The following is a 16,663-nucleotide window of genomic DNA, read 5'->3' as shown; positions in this document are numbered from 1 at the left end:
AGAGGCAGGCAGATCTCTGAGTTCAAGGCCAGCCTGGTCTACTAAACAAGTTCCAGGACAGGCAGGTCTACATAGAGAAACCTTATTGCAAAACAGCAACAACACACAGACACACAACAACACCCATACACAAAAAGAGTGTAGCCTTAAAGAATGAGTTGCCTGGGCAGACTAAGTGTTAAGAAATCTGGGGCATATGTTGCCCCCATTCTACAATGAGGAAATGGAAGGAGATGGCTGAGGCAGTGTGTTAGAACCTGGATTCACAGACAGGAATGAATCATATGGCCCCAGACCCTGCAACCTGAAAGCCACCCTCCCAGTAATTGTACCCCAATCTGAGTCTAAGGCTTGCTCATAGCCACAGGTAGCTATCCTAGAGCCAGGGAAATAGAGAGAGCTAAACAGGTAAGGACACTTGCTGCCAAGTCTGACGATCTGAGTTTGGTCCCCTGAACCCCAAGGAAAAGGTAGGAGAAAGAAAGCTGAGTCCACAAAGTTGTCTGTATGTGCCTCACTCCCACATCATACATGTATGCATGTACACGTGCACTCATGTGCATACACTAGGAAGAATCAATAAAATGCTTTGTTTTCCCAGTTGATGGAAGGGGACTTTATTTGATCTCAGGGTCACTCCAGCCATGACCTCATCTTTCTTTAACCTTGTTTGGGGGACGCAGGTTGTTGGTATGGCCCCACTTCTTGCTGCAGTCGACTGGATGAGGGTGCAGCCATGTGTAGCACTTGCAGTGGATCATCTTGTCACTTGTCCTTCTGGGCAAGCTGACACTGGCAGGGCTCAACGATGCCACCGCGCAGACGCAGCACCAGGTACAAGGTGGAATGGTTCTGGATGTAGTAGTTGGAAAGGGTGCGACCATCCTCCAGCTGTTTGCCTGCGAATACCAGCCTCTGCTGGTCAACTGGGATGCCTTCTTTGTCTTGGATCTTGACCTTGACATTCTTGATGGTGTCACTGGGCTCCACCTCAAAAGTGATGGTCTTGCCTGTCAGGGTCTTCACGAAGATCTGCATGTTGGCCTCTGCCAATTGGCCTCCTAGTGGAAGAGAAAATGAAATGTTTTAAAAGAAGAGCTCATACCAATATCCTGAGTCAGGCCTGTGTCAAGGTGAGTCCAACCTCAGGGGAAGGATGAACAAATGTATGATCTTTGACTTTTTATTTTTTACTTGTATTTATTATCTATTACATGTAAGTACACTGTAGCTGTTGTCTTCAGACATCCCAGAAGAGAGAGGCACATCTTGTTACAGAATTTGTGAGCCTTCATGTGGTTGCTGGGATCTGAACTCAGGACCTTCAGAAGAGCAGTCAGTGCCCTTAAGCACTCAGCCATCTCTCCAGCTCCTGACCTGTTCCTTTATTGGCAGTCTCAGGATGTATTCCAGTCTAGCTGGGACTCAACATCCCCTTTGGCCTGTTCCTTCTGAGAGCCTGGTTTCTCCTCTGAAAAATGGACTCAGAGGGGATGACCCACCCCATCCTTTCTTCCCTAGTCAGCCCCTGGATTTAATATGCCAGTGCATAGGGTGTGTCAGCCTATCTGTATTCCTGCAAGAATAATGGACTCACTGCTGCCCCATGACTAGCCTAGCTGACTCCTCTCCTGGTATCCTTCTCTCTCTCAAACTTAGCTTCTCCTAAGCCCTCCCAACCCTGCCTAGATCTCCTGCAGGTATTTTAGACCCGCCAAGCACCCAGACACCACCTAGAAGCAGCTGCCAGTCGGTTTGGTTGCTTCTGGTTGTTTGAGGCTCTCTCCTTTCATCCTCCCTGCTCCCTGGGACTTCCTTCTTTCCCTTTACAATCATTCTCACCTCTTCCATTTGCAGGGATGTAGACCAAGGTGACATTGGACCAAGTGTCTGTCCATTGCTTCCACTTATATTTTTTCTTAAGCTAGCTTAGCTGAGGAACATCTCCAATGTGGTGTTTTGAGATGGCTTAGCTGTTAAGAGCACTGACTACTCTTACAGAAGTACTGATTTCAATTCCCAGCAACCACATGGTGGCTCAGAACCATCTGTAATGAGATTCAATGCCTTCTTGTGGTGTGTCTAAAGAGAGCTAGAGTGTACTCATATACATGAAATAAATAATATTAAAAAAACATTTAATATGTGGATCTAGAGAAAGGACTAAAGGAGATTGCAGCCACATAGATTTAACAACACTATGAACTTAGCAGTACTCCCAGAGCTCCCAGGGATTAAACCATCAACCAAAGAATACAAAGGGAGGGACCCATGGCTCCAGCTGCATATGTAGCAGAGGATGGCCTTGTTGAACATCAGTGGGAGGAGAGGCCCTTGGTCCTGAGAATGCTGGATACTCAGTGCAGGGGAATACCTGGATAGGGAATTAGGAATGGGTGGGTTGGTAAGCAGGGAGAGGAGAAGGGGATAGGGGATTTTCAGAGTGGAAACAAGGAAAGGGGACAGACAACATTTGACACTTAAATAAAGAAAATATCTAATAAAGGACATTTAATGCCATTGCGAGAAACATTTAAGAATTGCACCATCTCACAATATACCCAGCTACTCTCTGCCCTAGGTCTCTCCTCCTCTAGGTTAGCCCCAAGGCTTGGTCTTCCCAGCTCTGGGTTGCTTTCCTCAGAGCCACTTCTACCTATTCAGCCATCTGCCCCCTGTGGCTACTTGTCACAAATCCCCATAATACAGTCAATCAAAACTCTAGAAGCTTATAAATAACCAGTCAGATTCATATTATCAATACATTCTCAATTCACAAGATGCCTACACAATCACTTCAGAGCCAATTGATACTGACACAAGTTGCCCACCTAGATTAAACAGTAACCCCAATGGTTTTATTCTTTTATGATATTCATAGACACCTGTGGCTATTTAAAGCCACTCAGGATCTGGATCATCTTCATCTTCCTCTTCCTCCATTGTCCTGTCTCTGAAACTCTTAGCTCCACCTCCCCTTTCCCTGTTCAATCACAGGCTTCTGATTGTACTCAAATTAAAATTAATTGTGGAAAAAATTCTGCTACATAGTACCATACCCAGTCCTTTTAGGTTGCATCCAGGTCTTTATTTATAGCAGGAAAGCATTCTACCAATCCAGCTATGTACCCAGCCCTTCTCCTTTTCTGTGTGTATCACATTTCCTCTCTATAGTCTAACTGGCCTGGAACTCACTATGTAACACAGCCTTACCTTGAATTTGCAGTCATCCTCTTGCCTCAGTTTCCAGGTACTACCAGGCTACCACACCTCGTTTGTATGTTATATTGTTGTTTGTCTGATTTAGTTTAGTTGTTACTAAAGAGGACTAGAGAGATGGCTCATTGGTTAGAATACTTCATGCTGTGGGGCAGTGGTGGGGCACACCTTTAATCCCAGCTCTTGGGAGGCAAAGACAGGCAGATTTCTGAGTTCCAGGCAAGCCTGATTTACAGAGTGAGTTCCAGGACAGCCAAGGCTATAGAGAGAAACCCTGTCTCTAAAATAAATAAATAAATAAATAAATAAATAAATAAATGCTTCCTGCCTTGTGTGGGGGCTCATACCTTTTAAACACAGCACTCAGGAGGCAGAAGCTTACTGAATTCTGTTAGGTTGAGGCCATCTAAAGGTATATGATAGAACCCTATCTCACAAATGAAATGAAAGATAACCAGGCATTGTTGACAAGTCTATAACCCCATCATTAGAAGAAGGGTGAGGCAAGAGAATTGCTGTGAGTTCTAAGACACTCAGGATACATGGCAAGAGCCTATCTCAAAAACAAAAAAATACAAGTGGGTCTGGACTAGACAAAATTTCATTTGCCGGCCGGGCGGTGGTGGCGCACGCCTTTAATCCCAGCACTTGGGAGGCAGAGGCAGGCGGATTTCTGAGTTCGAGGCCAGCCTGGTCTACAAAGTGAGTTCCAGAACAGCCAGGGCTATACAGAGAAACCCTGTCTCGAAAAACCAAAAAAAAAAAAAAAAAAATTTTCATTTGCCTCTGCATCATGGTCAAAGTTGTTCCACTGCAGACATCTAGATCCTCTCACTCTCCCCCTACCTCTCCACCACCCTCTCCCGCTCTCCCCCTCCCCATATTCCTAGATCCCTCCTTCTCACCCCTCCTTCCATACATTTTTATTTGCTATGCCCGTAAGATTAGCTTCAATTTTTTTTAAGATTTATTTCATTTATTTGTATGTACACTGCTGCTGTCTTCAGACACACCAGAAGAGGGCGTCAGATCCGATTTCAGATGCTTGTGAGCCACCAATGGTTGCTGGGAATTAAACCCAGGACCACTGTTCTCTTAACCTTTGAGCCATCTCCCCAGCCCAGCCTCAAATTCCTGATTCACGAGACCCTCCTACCTCCACTGCCTAAGTACACGGGACAGAAGGCACACACCACATCTCTTTCTTACCTTTTATAGAAATGTATTCAATATAAAGAAAGATCTTTTTAGCTCACAAATCAAGGGACAGCCCATTGGGATGGGGAAGACCAGGAAGTCAGAGCCTGGGCAGCTGATTATTTGTGTTTCTAGTCAGAATATGAAAGCAATAAACTTAGGCTTCTCCAATTAAAAAATCCAATAAAGAGGGGCTGTCCAGCTGGCTTAATGGTCAATAGCACTGGCTGCTCTTCCAGAGAGGTACTGAGTTCAATTCCCAGCAACCAGGTATTAGTCAGGGTTCTCTAGAGTCACAGAACTTATGGGTTAGCCTCTATATAGTAAAAGAATTTGTGGGTAACTTACAGTCAGCAGTCCAAATCCCAACAATGGTCAGCTGCAGCTGTGAATGGAAGTCCAAGGATCTAGCAGTTGCTCAGTCCAACAAGGCAGCAGGCTTGGGGAGAGAGAGAGTGAGTCTTCCTTCTTCCAATGTCCTTATATGGGCTCCAGCAGAAGGTGAAACCCAGATTACAGGTGTGTGCCACAATACCCTTAATCCCAGATGACCTTGGAATTCAGAGATCTCCCTCCCTTAATCTTCTGGTATTCATAGCCACTATGCCCCAAGATCTCCATACCAAGATCCGGGTCAGAAACTTCTGTCTCCCAGCCCCCAGATTTGAATCACTGGGGAGCCTTCTATTTCTGGATTGTAGTTCATTCCAGATACAGTCAAGTTGACAACCAGAAATAGCCACTACAAACAACATGTTGGCTCATGACCAACATGGGCTTCTGATGAGCTCTTCTAGCATGCAGGTGTGCATGCAGAAAAGAATCCACACTTGAGAGAGAGAGAGAGAGAGAGAGAGAGAGAGAGAGAGAGAAAGAGAGAGAGAGAAAGAGAGAATAAGAGGAAGTGGGAGAGGGAGAGACAGAGACAGAGAGAGACAGAGAAATGAGAACATATTTTTAAAAAGATTTACTTATTTATTATGGATACAGCGTTCTGCCTGCATGTATTCTGCAGGGCAGAAAGGGCATAAGATCTCATCATGGGTGGTTGTGATCCACCATGTGGTTGCTGGGAATTGAACTCGGCAACTCTGGAACCCCAGACTGATCTCTTAATTTCTGAGCCATCTCGTCATCCAAATAACATTTATTTAAAGAAAAAAACATACTGAAGTTAAAATTTGCCAGCATTTATGCAAAATGGGCAGCCTGGTCAACAGAATGACTTCCTGGGTAGCCAGGCTGCACAAAGAATCCCTGCCTCCAAAGAAACGACAACCAAAAAAAAAAAAAAAAAAAAAAAAAAAAACCACCAAAACACAAAATTTATTTTTTTTTAAATTCTTAATATTTTTATTACATATTTTCCTCAATTACATTTCCAATGCTATCCCAAAATCCCCCATACCCCCTCCCACTTCACAAAATTTATTTTTAAAAATTGTGATTGTGCTGGCTAATTTTATGTCAAATGAACATAACATTTCTCTGAAAGGAGGAAATTTCACTGAGGAAAAAATGCAGCCAAGCAGTGGTGGCACAAGCCTTTATTCCCATCCCTTGGGAGGCAGACGCATGTAGATTTATTGTGTTCCAGGCCAGCCTGGTCTACAAAGTGAGTTCCAGGACAGCCAAGGATATGCAAGAAACCCTGTATCGAAAAAAAACAAAGAAAAAAAATCCTCTTTAAGATCCTACTTGAGAGCATTTTTTAATTAATTTTCTTATTAGTGATTAATGGGGGAGGGACCTTTCTAGTATGGGTGGTACCATCCCTGGTCCAATTGTCGTGGGTTCTATAAGAAAACAGATCCAGGCCTGGTGGGACACACCTTTAATCCCAGCAATCATGAGGCAGACACAGGCAGATCTCTTAGTTCAAAGTCAGCCTGGTCTACAGAGTAAGTTCCATGACACCCAGGGCTACATAGAGAAACCATGTCTCAAATAACGAAAAAAAAAAAAAAAAAAAAGAGCCGATCGTGGTGGCGCACGCCTTTAATCCCAGCACTCGGAGGCACAGGCATGCGGATTTCTGAATTCGAGGCCAGCCTGGTCTACAAAGTGAGCTCCAGGACAGCCAGGGCTATACAGAGAAACCCTGTCTTGAAAAAAAAAAAAAGAAAAGAAAGAACGGAAGAAAGAAAGAAGGAAAAGGAAAAGAAAGAGAAAAAGCAAAAGCAAAAACAAAAGAAAAAGAAAAAGAAAAAGAAGGAAAAAGAAAACAGGCTGAGCCAGCCATGAGGAGGGAACCAGGAAACAGCATCTCTCCAGGGTCCCTGCATCAGCTCCTGCCTCCAAGTTCCTGCCCTGCTTGAGCTCCTGCCCTCACTGCTCTTGGTGATGAACTGTTTGTTATATGGGACTGTGAGGAGGATGAACCCTCTCCACCCCAAGGCCCTTTTGTTCAGTGTTTCAGCACAGCAATAGTGACCCTGACTAAGATGGGGATGTAGCTCAGATGGTAGAGAGCTCACCTAGCAGGCCCTGAGTTCTGAATTTGATCCCTCATGCTGTGTACAGTGTGTGGCTTGGTGGTGGTGCATGCTTACAGTCCTGCAGCAGGGAGGGTTGCTGAGGGCAGATCAAGAGGGCAGTTGGGCAGGCTGTCTGGAGAAGCCTGTGTTAAAAGACTGGCCTTGGTGTTGCACAAAGTGAAACAGGAGTGAAGCAGCCCAGAAAGGCAAGCTCTTTCTGTGAAATGGGTACACTGTGGTGGCCACAGTGGCTTTCATCTCCACTGCAAGGGGGATTGTGGCATTTCCTGAGAGTCTAATCCTCGTTGACTTCTTTGGAAAGCTGTGGAAAGGAGATGAAGGAGCTGTCAGGGTGAGCCCTGTAAGGGACACCTGGCAGTCCAAATGCAGCTCTTCCTTTGTGTAAGTGAAGGGTTTTGCCCTCTCGTTTGATTATTCCCTCTTATTTTTACGGGCGGAGATATTTTGTCTGCCTGTTTGTCTTCTTACTACATAACCTGTGGCTATTTAAAGCCACTCAGGATCTGGATCATCTTCATCTTCCTCTTCCTCCATCGTCCTGTCTCTGAAACTCTTAGCTCCACCTCCCCTTTCCTTGTCTAATCACAGGCTTCTGATTGTACTCAAATTACAATTAATTGTGGAAAAAATTCTGCTACATAGTACCATACACAGTCCTTTTAGGTTGCATCCAGGTCTTTATTTATAGCAGGAAAACATTCTACCAATCCAGCTATGTACCCAGCCCTTCTCCTTTTCTGTGTATATCACATTTCCTTTCTATAGTCTAACTGGCCTGGAACTCACTATGTAACACAGCCTTACCTTGAATTTGCAGTCATCCTCTGGCCTCAGTTTCCAGGTACTACCAGGCTACCACACCTCGTTTGTATGTTATATTGTTGTTTGTCTGATTTAGTTTAGTTGTTACTAAAGAGGACTAGAGAGATGGCTCATTGGTTAGAATACTTCATGCTGTGGGGCAGTGGTGGGGCACACCTTTAATCCCAGCTCTTGGGAGGCAGAGACAGGCAGATTTCTGAGTTCCAGGCCAGCCTGATTTACAGAGTGAGTTCCAGGACAGCCAAGGCTATACAGAGAAACCCTGTCTCTAAAATAAATAAATAAATAAATAAACAAACAAACAAATAAATGCTTCATGCCTAGTGTGGGGGCTCATACCTTTTAAACCCAGCACTCAGGAGGCAGAATCTTACTGAATTCTGTTAGGTTGAGACCATCTAAAGGTACATGATAGAATCCTATCTCACAAATGAAATGAAATATAACCAGGCATTGTTGACAAGTCTATAACCCCATCCCTTAGAAGAAGGCTGAGGCAAGAGAATTGCTGTGAGTTCTAAGACACTCAGGATACATGGCAAGAGCCTATCTCAAAAACAAAAAAATACAAGTGGGTCTGGACCAGACAAAATTTCATTTGCCAGCCGGGCGGTGGTGGCACACACCTTTAATCCCAGCACTTGGGAGGCAGAGGCAGGCGGATTTCTGAGTTCGAGGCCAGCCTGGTCTACAAAGTGAGTTCCAGGACAGCCAGGGCTATACAGAGAAACCCTGTTTTGAAAAACCAAAAAAAAAAAAAAAATTTTTTTTCATTTGCCTCTGCATCATGGTCAAAGTTGTTCCACTGCAGACATCTAGATCCTCTCACTCTCCCCCTACCTCTCCACCACCCTCTCCCTCTCTCCCCCTCCCCATATTCCTAGATCCCTCCTTCTCACCCCTCCTTCCATACATTTTTATTTGCTATGCCCGTAAGATTAGCTTCATTTTTTTTTTTTTTAAGATTTATTTCATGGCCGGGCGTGGTGGCGCATGCCTTTAATCCCAGCACTCGGGAGGCAGAGGCAGGCGGATTTCTGAGTTCAAGGCCAGCCTGGCCTACAAAGTGAGTTCCAGGACAGCCAGGGCTACACAGAGAAACCCTGTCTCGAAAAACCAAAAAAAAAAAAAAAAAAAAAAGATTTAATTCATTTATATGTATGTACACTGTTGCTGTCTTCAGACACACCAGAAGAGGGCATCAGATCCGATTTCAGATGCTTGTGTTGCTGGATATTAAACCCAGGACCACTGTTCTCTTAACCTTTGAGCCATCTACCCAGCCCAGCCTCAAATTCCTGATTCACGAGACCCTCCTACCTCCACTGCCTAAGTACACGGGACAGAAGGCACATACCACATCTCTTTCTTACCTTTTATAGAAATGTATTCAATATAAAGAAAGATCTTTTAGCTCACAAATCAAGGCACAGCCCACTGGGATGGGGAAGACCAGGAAGTCAGAGCCTGGGCAGCTGGTTGTTTGTGTTTCTAGTCAGAATATGAAAGCAATAAACTTAGGCTTCTCCAATTTAAAAATCCACTAAAGAGGGGCTGTCTAGCTGGCTTAATGGTCAATAGCACTGGCTACTCTTCCAGAGAGGTACTGAGTTCAATTCCCAGCAACCAGGTATTAGTCAGGGTTCTCTAGAGTCACAGAACTTATGGGTTAGCCTCTATATAGTAAAAGAATTTGTGGGTAACTTACAGTCAGCAGTCCAAATCCCAACAATGGTCAGCTGCAGCTGTGAATGGAAGTCCAAGGATCTAGCAGTTGCTCAGTGCAATAAGACAGCAGGCTTGGGGAGAGAGAGAGTGAGTCTTCCTTCTTCCAACGTCCTTATATTGGCCCCAGCAGAAGGTGTAGCCCAGATTACAGGTGTGTGCCACCAGACCTTTAATCCCAGATGTCCTTGGAATCAGAGATCTCCCTCCCTTAATATTCTGGTATTCATAGCCACTATGCCTCAAGATCTCCATAACAAGATCCAGGCCTCCAGATTGAATCACTGGGGAGCCTTCCAATTCTGGATTGTAGTTCATTCCAGATACAGTCAAGTTGACAACCAAAAATTGCCACTACAAACCACATGTTGGCTCATGACCATCTATAAGGGCTTCTGATGCGCTCTTCTAGCATGCAGGTGTGCATGCAGCATAGAACCCACACTTGAGAGAGAGAGAGAGAGAGAAATGAGAGCATATTTTAAAAAAGATTTATTTATTTATTATGGATACAGCGTTCTGCCTGCATGTATCCTTCAGGGCTGAAAGGGCATGAGATCTCATCATGGGTGGATCCAACATGTGGTGCTGGGAATTGAACTCAGGACCTCTGGAACCCCAGAGAGGTCTCTTAACCTCTGAGCCATCTCTTCAGCCAAAGAACATTTATTAAAAAAAAAAAAAAAAACATACTGAAGTTAAAATTTGCCAGCATTTAGGCAAAATGGGCAGCCTGGTCAACAGAGTGAGTTCCAGGGTAGCCAGGCTGCACAGAGAAACCCTGCCTCAAAAGAAACAAACAAAAAAACCCACCAAAACAAAAAATTTATTTTAAAAAATTGTGATTGTGCTAGGTAATTTTATGTCAACTTAACACAAAATTTCTCTGAAAGGAGAAAATTTCACTGTGAAAAAAATGCAGCTTTCAAGGCCAGCCTGGTCTACAAAGTGAGTGCCAGGACAGCCAGGGCTACACAGAGAAACCCTGTCTAGAAAAACCAAAAAAAAAAAAAAAAATGCAGCCAGGCTGTGGTGGCACAAGCCTTTAATCCCAACACTTGGGAGGCAGAGAAAGGTAGATTTCTGTGTTCCAGGCCAGCCTGGTCTACAAAGTGAGTTCCAGGACAGCCAAGGATATGCAAGAAACCCTGTATCGAAAAAAAACAAAGAAAAAAAATCCTCTTTAAGATCCTACTTGAGAGCATTTTTTAATTAATTTTCTTACTATTTTCTTCTTAGTGATTAATGGAGGAGCGCCCTGTCTATTATGGGTGGTACCATCCCTGGTCCAATTGTCCTGGGTTCTATAAGAAAACAGATCCAGGCCTGGTGGGACACACCTTTAATCCCAGCACTAAAGAGGCAGAGGCAGGCAGACCTCTAAGTTCAAAGCCAGCCTGGTCTACAGAGTAAGTTCCATGACAGCCAGGACTACACAGAGAAACCATGACTCATAATACCAAAAAAAAAAAAAGGCCGGGCCTGGTGGCTCCCACCTTTAATCCCAGCACTTGGAAGGCAGAGATAGGTGAATTTCTGAGTTCTAGGACAGCCTGGTCTACAAAATGAGGTCCAGGACAGCCATGGCTGCACAGAGAAACCTTTTCACAAATAGTCAAAAAAAAAAAAAAAAAAAAAAGGAACAAAGAAACAAAGAAAGAAGGAACAGAAAAAAGAAAAAGAAGGAAGAAAAAAAGAAAACAGGCTGAGCCACCCATGAGGAGGGAGCCAGTAAACAGCATCCCTCCAGGGTCCCTGCATCAGCTCCTGCCTCCAAGTTCCTGCCCTGCTTGAGCTCCTGCCCTCACTGCTCTTGTTGATGAACTGTTTGTTATATGGGACTGTGAGGAAGATGAACCCTCTCCTCCCCAAGGCCCTTTTGCTCAGTGTTTCATCACAGCAATAGTGACCCTGACTAAGATGGGGATGTAGCTCAGATGGTAGAGAGCTCACCTAGCAGGCCCTGAGTTCTGAATTTGATCCCTCATGCTGTGTACAGTGTGTGGCTTGGTGGTGGTGCATGCTTACAGTCCTGCAGCAGGGAGGTTGCTGAAGGCAGATCAAGAGGGCAGTTGGGCAGGCTGTCTGGAGAAGCCTGTGTTAAAAGACTGGCCTTGGTGTTGCACAAAGAATCCAGGAGTGAAGCAGCCCAGAAAGGCAAGCTCTTTCTGTGAAATGGGTACACTGTGGTGGCCACTGGCTTTCTGTGGCCATCTCCACTGCAAGGGGGAATGTGGCATTTCCTGAGAGTCTAATCCTCGTTGACTTCTTTGGAAAGCTGTGGAAAGGAGATGAAGGAGCTGTCAGGGTGAGCCCTGTCAGGGACACCTGGCTGTCCAAATGCAGCTCTTCCTTTGTTTAAAGGAAGGGTTTGCCCTCTTGTTTGATTTTTCCCCCTTATTTTTATGTGCATAGGTATTTTGTCTGCCTGTTTGTCTTCTTACTACATTGTGAGCAAGGAGGCTGAAAGAAGGCATCAGATTCCCTTTAAATGGAGTTATTGTGCCACCATGTAGACACAGGGAATCAGGTCTCATCTCCCTAGTCCTGGGAATTACAATCTTTTCATCTTCTCCCCCTGGTAAAACCCTTGTTCATACAAGGCATGGAGAGATGGTTAAGAGCACTGACTACTCTTACAGAAGTACTGATTTCAATTCCCAGCAACCACCTGGTGGCTCACAACCATCTGTAATGGGATTCAATGCCTTCTTGTGGTGTGTCTAAAGAGAGCTAGAGTGTACTCATATGCATGAAATAAATAATATTAAAAAAACATTTAATATGTGGATCTAGAGAAAGGACTAAAGGAGATTGCAGCCACATAGATTTAACAACACTATGAACTTAGCAGTACTCCCAGAGCTCCCAGGGATTAAACCATCAACCAAAGAATACAAAGGGAGGGTCCCATGGCTCCAGCTGCATATGTAGCAGAGGATGGCCTTGTTGAACATCAGTGGGAGGAGAGGCCCTTGGTCCTGAGAATGCTGGATACTCAGTGCAGGGGAATACCTGGATAGGGAATTAGGAATGGGTGGGTTGGTAAGCAGGGAGAGGAAAGGGGATAGGGGATTTTCAGAGTGGAAACAATTAAAGGGGACAGTCAACATTTGACACTTAAATAAAGAAAATATCTAATAAAAAACCTTTAATGCCATTGCGAGAAACATTTAAGAATTGCACCATCTCACACTATACGCAGCTACTCTCTGCCCTTGGTCTCTCCTGCTCTAGGTTAGCCCCAAGGCGTGGTCTGCCCAGCTCTGGGTTGCTTTCCACAGAGCCACTTCTACCTATTCAGCCATCTACCCCTGTGGCTAGTTGTCACAAATCCCCATAATACAGTCAATCAAAACTCTAGAAGCTTATAAATAACCAGTCAGATTTATATATCAATACATTCTCAATTCACAAGATGCCTACACCATCACTTCAGAGACAATTGATACTGACACAAGCTGCCCACCTAGATTAGACAAGTCACCCCAATGGTTTTATTCTTTTGTGATATTCACAGACACCTGTGGCTATTTAAAGCCACTCAGGATCTGGATCATCTTCATCTTCCTCTCCCTCCATTGTCCTGTCTCTGAAACTCTTAGCTCCACCTCCCCTTTCCCTGTCCAATCACAGGCTTCTGGTTGTACTAATATTGAAATTAATTGAGGAAAAAATTCTGCTATATAGTACCATACCCAGTCCTTTTAGGTTGCATTCAGGTCTTTATTTATAGCAGGAAAGCATTCTACCAATCCAGCTACGTACCCAGCCTTTCTCCTTTTCTGTGTATATCACATTTCCTTTCTATAGTCTAACTGGCCTGGAACTCACTATGTAACACAGCCTTACCTTGAATTTGCAGTAAACCTCTTCTCTTGCCTTAATTTCCAGGTACTACCAGGCTACCACACCTCATTTTTATGTTATATTGTTGTTTGTCTGATTTAGTTTAGTTGTTACTAAAGAGGACTAGAGAGATGACTCATTGGTTAGAATACTTCATGCTGTGGGGCATTGGTGGGGCACACCTTTAATCCCAGCTCTTGGGAGGCAGAGACAGGCAGATTTCTGAGTTCGAGGCCAGGCTGGTTTACAGAGTGAGTTCCAGAACAGCCAAGGCTACACAGAGAAACCCTGTCTCTAAAATAAATAAATAAATAAATAAATAAATAAATAAATAAATAAATAAATGCTTCATGCCTAGTGTGGTGGCTCATACCTTTTAAACCCAGTACTCAGGAGGCCGAAGCTTACTGAATTCTGTTAGGTTGAGGCCATCTAAAGGTATATGATAGAACCTTATCTCAAAAATGAAATGAAATATAACCAAGCATTGTTAACAAGTTTATAACCCCATTCCTTAGAAGAAGGCTGAGGCAAGAGAATTGCTGTGAGTTCTAAGCCTCTCAGGCTACAAGGCAAGATCCCATCTCAAAAACAAAAACAAACAAGAGGGTCTGGACCATACAGAATTTCATTTGCCTCTCCATCATGGTCAAAGTTGTTCCACTGCAGACATCTAGATCCTCTCACTCTCCCCCTACCTCTCCACCACCCTCTCCCTCTCTCCCCCTCCCCATATTCCTAGATCCCTCCTTCTCACCCCTCCTTCCATACATTTTTATTTGCTATGCCCGTAAGATTAGCTTCAATTTTTTTTAAGATTTATTTCATGTATTTGTATGTACACTGTTGCTGTCTTCAGACACACCAGAAGAGGGCGTCAGATCCGATTTCAGATGCTTGTGAGCCACCAATGGTTGCTGAGAATTAAACCCAGGACCACTGTTCTCTTAACCTTTGAGCCATCTCCCCAGCCCAGCCTCAAATCCCTGATTCACGAGACCCTCCTGCCTCCACTGCCTAAGTACACGGGACAGAAGGCACATACTACATCTCTTTCTTACCTTTTATAGAAATGTATTCGGGCTGGTGAGATGGCTCAGTGGGTAAGAGCATCAGACTGCTCTTCCGAAGGTCCCAAGTTCAAATCCCAGCAACCACCTGGTGGCTCACAACCATCCATAATGATATCTGACTCCCTCTTCTGGAGTGTCTGAAGATAGCTACAGTGTACTTACATATAATAAATAAATCTTTAAAAAAAAAAAGAAATGTATTCAATATAAAGAAAGATCTTTTTAGCTCACAAATCAAGGCACAGCCCATTGGGATGAGGAAGACCAGGAAGTCAGAGCCTGGGCAGCTGGTTATGTTTGTGTTTCTAGTCAGAATATGAAAGCAATGAACTTAGGCTTCCCAGATTTAAAAATTCACTAAAGAGGGGTTGCCTCGCTGGCTTAATGGTCAATAGCATTGGCTGTTCTTCCAGAGAGGTACTGAGTTCAATTCCCAGCAACCAGATATTAGTCTGGGTTCTATAGAGTCACAGAACTTATGGGTTAGTCTCTATATAGTAAAAGAATTTGTTTATAACTTACAGCCAGCAGTCCAAATCCCAACAATGGTCAGCTGCAGCTGTGAATGGAAGTCCAAGGATCTAGCAGTTGCTCAGTCCAATAAGGCAGCAGGCTTGGGGAGAGAGAGAGTGAGTCTTCCTTCTTCCAATGTGCTTATATGGGCTCCAGCATCTGGGATTAAAGGTGTAGCCCCGATTACAGGTGTGTGCCACCACACCTTTAATCCCAGATGACCTTGGACTCAGAGATCTCCCTCCCTTAATCTTCTGGTATTCATAGCCACTATGTCTCAAGATCTCCATACCAAGATCCGGGTCAGAAACTTCTCTCTCCCAGCCTCCAGATTTGAATCACTGGGGAGCCTTCCATTTCTGGATTGTAGTTCATACCAGATACAGTCAAGTTGACAATCAGGAATAGCCACTACAAACCACATGTTGGCTCATGATGATCTATCTATAAGGGCATCTGTGAGAGAGAATGAGAGAGAGAGAGAGAGAGAGAGAGAGAGAGAGAGAGGGGAGAACATATTTTTATAAAGATTCATTTATTTCTTATGGATACAGCATTCTGCCTGCATGTATCCTGCAGGATAGAAAGGACATAAGATCTCATTACTTATGGTTATGGTTGACCATGTGGTTGCTGGGAATTGAACTCAGGACCTCCTGAAGCCCAGGCAGGTCTTTTAACCTCTGAGTCATCTCTTGACCCGGAACAGTTATTTAAAAGAACCCTACTGGAGTTAAAATTTGCCAACTTTTAGGCAAAATGGGCAGCCTGGTCAACAGAGTGAGTTCCAGGGCAGACAGGGCTATACAGAGAAATCCTGCCTCGAGAGAAACAAAAATATAACACCAAAACTCAAAATCTATTTTTAAAAATTGGGATTCTGCTGGCTAATTTTATGTCAAGTGAACACCAAAGTTCTCTCAAAGTAGGAAATTTCACTGAGAAAAAATGAAGCCAGGCAGTGGTGGCACACCCCTTTAATCCTAGTACAAGGGAGGCAGAGGCAGGCAGATTTCTGAGTTTGAGGGCAGCCTGGTCTACAAAGTGAGTTCCTGGACAGCCAGGGTTATGTAAGAAACCCTATATGGAAAAACCAAAAGAAAAAATAAAGCCTGTTAAGATCCTTCTTGAGTGTATTTTCTTCTTTTTTTTTTTTTTTTTTTTTTTTTTGTGTGTGTGTGTTTGTCTTAGTCAGGGTTTCTTTTTTTTTTTTTTTTAGGTATTTTCCTCAATTACATTTCCAATGCTATCCAAAAAGTCCCCAATACACTCCCCCCCCCCGAGTCCCCCACCTACCCACCCCCACCCCTTGGCCCTGGCATTCCCCTGTACTGGGGCATATAAAGTTGGCAAGTCCAATGGGCCTCTCTTTCCAGTGATGGCCGACTAGGCCATCTTTTGATACAAATGCAGCTAGAGTCAAGAGCTCTGGGGTACTGGTTAGCTCATAATAATGTTCCACCTATGGGGTTGCAGTTCCCTTTAGCTCCTTGGGTACTTTCTCAAGCTCCTCCATTGGGGGCCCTGTGATCCATCCACTAGCTGACTGTGAGCATCCACTTCTGTGTTTGCTAGGCCCCGGCATTGTCTCACAAGAGACAGCTATATCTGGGTCCTTTCAGCAAAATCTTGCTAGTGTATGCAATGGTGTGAGCGTTTAGAAGCTGATTATGGGATGGATCCCTGGATATGGCAGTCTTTAGATGGTCCATCCTTTCTTCACAGCTCCAAACTTTATCTGTGTAACTCTTTCCATGGGTGTTTTGT

The 16,663-nt window shown here is 44.2% G+C and overlaps 1 pseudogene across 1 annotated transcript; it reads right to left on the bottom strand.

Annotated features, from left to right (window-relative positions):
• Positions 1-601: 601 nt before the first annotated feature.
• On the bottom strand, positions 602-5,083 carry LOC147001499 (ubiquitin-ribosomal protein eL40 fusion protein pseudogene; annotated as a pseudogene). The gene is made up of 2 exons (XR_015045056.1): positions 4,765-5,083; positions 602-1,061 (listed from the first exon to the last, which is right to left on the bottom strand). The product of XR_015045056.1 is annotated as a ubiquitin-ribosomal protein eL40 fusion protein pseudogene (transcript).
• Between the last annotated feature and the right edge of the window lie 11,580 nt (positions 5,084-16,663).

The sequence above is a fragment of the Mus caroli genome, unplaced genomic scaffold (genome assembly GCF_978045245.1).
Source record: "Mus caroli unplaced genomic scaffold, Mus_caroli_1 scaffold_13, whole genome shotgun sequence".
In the NCBI taxonomy this organism is placed as follows: domain Eukaryota; kingdom Metazoa; phylum Chordata; class Mammalia; order Rodentia; family Muridae; genus Mus; species Mus caroli.
Note: the sequence above shows the minus strand (reverse complement) of the source record. Positions and strands in the feature narration are given on the sequence as shown.